This window comes from Cyrtonyx montezumae, unplaced genomic scaffold, assembly GCF_038088225.1.
Source record: "Cyrtonyx montezumae isolate F1298 unplaced genomic scaffold, pur_monq_1.0 scaffold_6, whole genome shotgun sequence".
Taxonomy (NCBI): domain Eukaryota; kingdom Metazoa; phylum Chordata; class Aves; order Galliformes; family Odontophoridae; genus Cyrtonyx; species Cyrtonyx montezumae.
The window spans coordinates 8606185-8613380 of NW_027072067.1; the positions used below are offsets into that span (position 1 = coordinate 8606185).

The 7196-nt window shown below is 34.8% G+C and overlaps 1 protein-coding gene across 1 annotated transcript in view; it reads right to left on the bottom strand.

The window, feature by feature from the left end:
* SYN2 (synapsin II) overlaps positions 1-7196 on the bottom strand; it is a 135987-nt gene that overhangs the window by 43102 nt on the left and 85689 nt on the right. The gene's annotated exons all lie outside the window — the stretch shown is intronic.

Here is a 7196-nt window from a genome sequence, read left to right on the forward strand (position 1 = left end):
TGAAAAGTATTTTAGGGGGAAGGGCTGCTTTACAAAAGTACTGCTTATTTTTCAAAGGTTTTCTTAAAATCAGAAAAGTATAAATTCTACTATGACAATTAAAAATAGAGGTAACAAATCAGAATAGAAAATTGGAAGATGAACAACAGAAATTACACTGATCTATCTATCTATCTGTCTGCCTGTCTTTTTTTAAATAAATGGGAGTTCAGTGATAAATTAAATAATAACACCATACAAAGTAATATATTATTGTGAATTAATGAGAAAAAAACCCAAAACAAAAAACTGTGTGACAAGCAGGCATACATTTTTCCAAAGCTCATTCAACATCTCTCATGGTCATAGATTCTACATTTTTTACTGGAATTGTTAGTATTAGTTCAAGAAAACCAAAGCCATTATCATACAATCACAGAATCATAGAATGGTTTGGGTTTGGAAGGGACCTTTAAGATCACACAGTTCCAACCCCCTGTAATAGGCAGGGACACCTCCTCTAGACCAGGCTGCCTGCAACCGCACCCGGCCTGGCCTGGAATGCTTCCAGGGCGGGGGCATCCACAACCTCTCTGGGTAACCTGTTCCAGTGTCTCAAGATCTCACAATAAAGCATTTCATCTTGATACCCAGTAAAAATCTCATCCTGTTGATACATGCCCTCCTAAAAAGTTCCTCCCCAGATAATTACATACAGACATTGAATATATTATTTTTTCCTAATACAAATAGGCAATTATCAAAACAATAATAGTTGTAGTGAGACTATCTCGATTTATAATAGATAAAGAATGATATCAAGCAGGAGTTATTCTGACAGAGTTACCAAATTCAGGGAGAATTTGAACCCAATATTCTCAAATTTCTGAAGAAACACAACTCCATGCATTCACAACAAATATATCAAAGAAGCATGTTTCTCATGTCATCAAGTCTCTCAGAATCACATCATGACATCTGCTGGATTAGCTAGCTTGAGACCAAGAAGCATTTTGAAATGTAGTGAAATGCTGTGGGTTTTTACTCTTCCATTGAAGTTATTACATCAAACACTTCTGCTCAGTTTTTCTAGGATGACTAGCAAACCGGCTTTAAAAGTAAGTTGAAAGATTCATTACTTACTGCTCAGAACCTATTTGACACACCTAAAATCTGTGAAATATCATAATCTTCTGAAATGTCAAGATATTTCTGATATGCTACATATATTGTCTTTAGAGAAGAGTTAGGATTGGGAAGTTTAAAGAACAATGCAAAAACTGCTCTATGGAAAGGAAGGTCTTGAAATAAGTGCTATAACTGACAGCTCCAAGTAGTTAATTACCAGAATTATAAAACTCATGAACACCAATCTGATTAATGTTGTGTGTGTGAAGAATTGCAATATTTTTACACTCTAATGCTACCTGTGTATTCACTGCATTTTGATTTAAAAAAAAAAGTCACTGTGCTTCTTACTAAGAAGTACTTGGTATTCTCTTCCTCTTGAATTCATCACTGCAATTTCTTTTAAACTGAATTTTTGCCCTGAGCTTCAGTTTCAGGGCAGCAGCAGCAGCAGGAGAAAAAAATCTTGAACTTATCAACAAGAGTCATGTCCTTCCAGTGAACCTGACAAAATAAACTCAGCTGGTATTTTAAAAGGAAACAAAACCTTCACTGCAACTAGAGGCAGGACGGCACTATTATTAGCCTGACAAATGTACCTTCACTTTTTAGAATTTGAGTAGTGATCAGAGAATTGACATCCCTCTCTAAGAACACATTTTTTCTTTTTTAGCTTATTCTTTTCTAAAAACACCCAAAGCTCTTATTCATAAATCTTTTTTTTTTAAGTCTCCTCAGTGGAATTTAAACTAGTTCCTAAGTGTGACACAATTTTGCCATAGAAAAATTGGAAGGAATTGTCTAATTAAACACTGACTTCAAAATTATGGAACTGTATACATTCACCCTGTTATGTTATCTTCCATAACTGGAATGCATTCTCTTCCTGTTAATAGTGCTCAGGAAACCTGTTGGTTACTGGCTCTGCAGGATATTTTTCTATACAGTTAAACTGCACAGAAGTATTTATATAAAACATCAGTACTATCTTGAAATGCCTTTTTTTTTTCTTCCTAAATTTAGCTAGCTATGTAGTCCGTATATTCTTAATTAGGTTGAATTTGAAAATGAAATGCCATTTGCTAAATTCATTACAGAGTTTACTGATACTTGACTTCTGACCAAAATACACTAGAGACTGTAGATGAAATTCATACAAGTTATCTGATATCAATAAAGCTGACTTGCCATCAGAGGCACTTCTAAGCAGAAGAGCATGAGAATCTAATGAAGCCCTCCCTTACTACCTGCACAATAGCAAGGATAATTATTCTAATTGCATATTAGCATTTCATCTCCATCAGTTTTAAAATTAGGGATTATTTATACTGAGTATACTGAGAAAAGTAATATCTACCCAAATTCATTTTAACTCATCTTTAACATCTGGCCAATTCAAGATTTCATACATCTGTTTATCATGCTTTTAGTTTCATATACTTAAATTACTGCTAACTGTACCATTGCCATCTTCTCCATTACTGATGTAAAGGACGTTCAGATATCTACCAGGTGGTTACAGAAATAAGCAGTCTTCATCTATACTGGTTTTTGTATCTTTCCATGTGTAATGCGAATGATATCAATCGCACCTCAGAAATATTCTGGAGTTTTATGAGTGTGGTTTGCCGCAGCGTTAGTCAATCAATTTAATACAAATTCTTAAAAGTTAAGCTTCAAACACTAAACCACTGAATGATTTGTAACTTCTTCACTTTTAAACAATGCCTGGCTATGTACTGTAAACATTTTATTTCCAAGAGATATGATTTGAATTCTTGTGAATTTTCTTTTACTTATTTTAATTAAGACATAATAAAAAACTTAATCAGTGCTGTATATAAAAACAAACTAGGCAATATCCCTCTGCTGGCAACCATGCAGAAAACAGTTTTGGGAAGGTGTTATTCCCTCTATTTAATTTCCTTATGGTTGCGTTGACCAGAAAAGCCACAATAGAAGAAAAAAAAAAAAAGGAAAAAAAGTAGCAACAAAAAAAGTATACTTCATAAACATGACTTACCTCGTTTAAATATTTGTCTTTCCAATAATCCCCAAGCAAAGTTCATTTAGCCACTTTACTTCCATGTAATTTATTTGTGGAACACGCATCAGACTATATCTAATTTTGCACTGCTTGCTTTGGAAAAAGGAAATTAAAAATGAAATAAAGAAGGTGTCCTTTTATTCACTTTTTTCTTTCTCAGAAACAGGCAGGAAGACTTCTAAATCAATAAACAGTCAGTATTTTCTGTAGTCTATTTGCTTTAAAGAAAACAAACCCAAGATAAGTCAGGGTTTGAACATGCAGAGTTCTCTGTCACCAGCAGGGGTAGCTCAACATATTCCTCTTGTGACAAGCGCTGGAACACCATAGTTCAGCAGCTACTTTTCTCAACAGAGAACAATTCAGAGATCTTAAGGCAGATTTTCTACCGTTTTGTACCTTTTCAGAAAAACACAGATATAAAATCTGTAGAGAGTAATATGTTTACACAAGTAGCAAGACAAGGGAGAATCTAATATGCTTTGTATTAGTTTTTAGGAAAAATAAATGCAATGTCAAATGAAAACTAGGGAGAGAAGAACTGTAGCAAAGCATCAAAAAGGCACCAGATGAACTACAATTGTGGATAATCCTGCCTACAATCATTTTAAAATAAGATTCATTTCCCACAGCAGAGCGAGAAGAGGATAGATACAGGTAAAAAACCTACATCCTGTAGACAGGAACTAATGTGCAGAGCAGGCAGTCCAAACAAAAGGCATCATGTAGATTCAGACTGCTCTACAGCTGGAACAGGCAGCAAGCTCTCTGTTGGATAGCCCTTTATAATTAAAGAGCTTGGGAAAAAGCTGCTTGGACAGTCCCTAAGCAACACAGTTCAGAGTAACCTGACATAACTCAAATAGCAAAATCAAGCCTGCCCACAGAAATGCTCCTGAGCAATCTCCAGGAAGCAACAAACTGACTTCACAATGCTGTCTTATGTAAAGTGTGGAGGGCAGATAGTTAAGAGATGCCTTCCCAAGGAAGAAATGAGAACATCATACAAGCAATGAGTTTGTCATGGAGTTCAGGACAAGCAGCAATTCACTCCATGGGACTCTGCATGTAGGAAGTTCAACAGATGATAATCTAGTGTTCTTAACAGAGGTTGCTAGGGGACATCAGATAAAAAAGAATCAAAGATGGCAATTAGTGACCTTTAAACTTTCCAGAACGTTGATGATAGAAACTAATGATAGATAGTAAAAATAAAAAGGAAACAAGATAACCCACCAAAAACCCCATCGAGAGAACCTAGTGTTTCCACTGTGAAGAAATGAAGCTGATCATAACTTTGACTGTAGCCAAGTTTCCTGCCTTCTTTCTGTATCATAAGCATCAACAAATATAAAGAATGATCCACAATCTTCATAACTTAATTGCATTTTACTAGAAAATAAAAATGAATTATTCAATATTAGGTTTATTTAGAGAGAAAAAAGAGAAAGTGCCAAGTGCTCTTTCTACTGTGTCAACAGTGAATTGACGTAATCAGTGACTACATCCCTTGGAAAGGAAAGTTTTCTGACTCCTAATTAGCAAGTGATAGTTATATCAGATGGTAAGCAAGGAGTGGGCACTGCTCAGTCCTGCTTCATGCTTCATTAGTGTTATGACATAATTTACTATGATATCATGGTTTTCATATCAAAATAAAGGAAAATGAACTTAGTGCAGTAAAAGAGGCTCTGTACTGTTTGTTTACACAGATAGGAAAAAGACTGAGTGTTTCTTCGGTGTATGTTGGCTATCTTTTCTTTACTATTGCTTATGATAAAAGATGACTTTGCTTACAAATTTGTCAAGGAATATTTCTGTGTCTTTTGGAAGTAATCTTTGTACTTTATAAGGTCAAAATCTGATGTTGTTAGGTCTAAAATTAATTTGATTAATATGATGAAAAATATGGACATGCAAAATAAAAAAGCACAGTGCGTCTTCAAGATAAGATCTTGATACAGTTACAAAGATAAGTCACATAGGTTACATAAGATCTTGATACAATATACAAACTTGCTGATACAGTTTCAAAGGTAACGGGTTCTCAATTGTTGTTCTGATATCAGTAGGAGCTACAGATAATCCTCAGCTCCTTGGATAAACAGATACTCCTCAGCTATCTAGCCTTGATTTTGGAATTAAAGAATAGATGACAAAACTTCTTGTTTGAGAATGAAAATCTGTCAGAAAACAGTTCTGCTGAAGTCTCCAAAGTTGTTTCCCTTTTACATTTCAATAATACTGTATCAACATTTTCACCGAGATTTGAGAGAGAATCCTAGCAAAGCACTGCTCATTAGTTGCATTAATTGCATGGGAAGAGCAGCCAGTTTCTAGACCCAGTTTTGAAAAGGCAAGTCCTTGTACCTCAGGGCTCGCTGGTGCACATGCTGCCTTTGGTGCTTTGCTGCTAGTAACCAATTGTTCCATGCAATGGTTCAGAAACATTGCACGCACAAGTTTCCCTAAAGTTCTTATTACCACTGAAAGATGTTGTAGCTGATAGCATGTTCTCCTACAATGACTAAGACTAAGTCTATAGAGGCCATCACTGGATACATATGTTGAAGCTCTTTCCCAGCCATTTGCTTCTCTAAGTGTAACCGTACTCTGAATATTCTGCCTATGTACAAAAAGCTTTGGAAGACACTTAAAAGTCTATTTGGATTGTTCCAAAAACAGCTGCAGGCAATACAAGATCACAATAAAATTATTTTTTATGGCATTTGTACAATTACAACACAAAATTTGATTTCAGCATGTTTACATTTCTGCAGTCAGATGTAATTATCTATGTCTATAGGCAGTTGTGAATTGATTTTAACTTGTCACAATTTTTATTTTTAAATTTATATATTTATTTTACAAGGATAATGATTTTAGTTTGACTGTACACTTATTTTTGGTTTTACTAGATTTCATTCTTCTAAACATGGAGAGTATGCTAGTTTAACGTGCTATTCTGTGCGACCTTACACAAAACCCTCCTTGGTTAACCACCACATAGGTAGAACTGCATTATGAATGTAAAAAGACTGAGCCCAGCATTCTTTTCTGTTACTTGAATGCTACTGAAACAGTAATCAGATTGGTCTGTTTAGATTGTTTATGGCAGCAGGCATGTGATGTTATCTGAAAACCAGTCAATGGCTCTCAATTAATTCCTTCAACACCTTCCAATCCTACCACCCCCAAGTGAGATCTGAATGTCAACAGCCTTACAAGTACTGACCACAAATCACAGGTGCCATTAAAATACCTGCTCGTTGGTTTTGTCTGCTTGTTTGTTTTAATTAGCTTGACCTTCCTAGATAAGATTTTAACCTCACAACTTTTTACTCACGTGAAAGAACTTCCTGAAAGTTTCCTCCACTTAAGAATGAAGATGTTAACAGGTCTAAATTATTCTCTGTCATTAGACCTGGACTTGGATCTATCCCTATGATTTGGAGCAAAACTTCAGACTGAAAAAATAAAAGTGACTGCTTGAACTAAACCAGGATATCACATAGAACATTCCTGCTCAGTTTTCAATCTATAAATAAAACCCAGTTCTAACAATTATTTCTTGAGTGTCTACCTGTAGAGGATTGAAGTAAAAAGAATCAAAGCAACTTGTTAGTTGCCAAAATGACTTCTTACAGTTTAACAATAAAATAAACCTTCTGCTATGGAACAATGTACACGTTTATACAAAGATGATAAATTACTTTGTGTACACCTAAATCTTGATGGAATAGTTTTTCATGACTCTTGATTAAAATGGTTCAAATTACATTACTGAATTTTCAGTTCTCAAACTTGAATTGTGACAAAAAACACAATCCTTTAAGTTCTATTTTCCATGTCAATCTATTATTGCTCTCTAAACATAGCTCATCTTGCTCCCTCATGAAGGAACTGCTTTATAACATTTAGAATACATTTTCAGACTGATATCAACAGAAGATCTGAAGCTGAAAAAAGAGTTCCAAACTTTTAAATGTATGTGTGTGTTCCATGTAGCCAGAAAATACAGATACAAACCTGTGCTGATCAG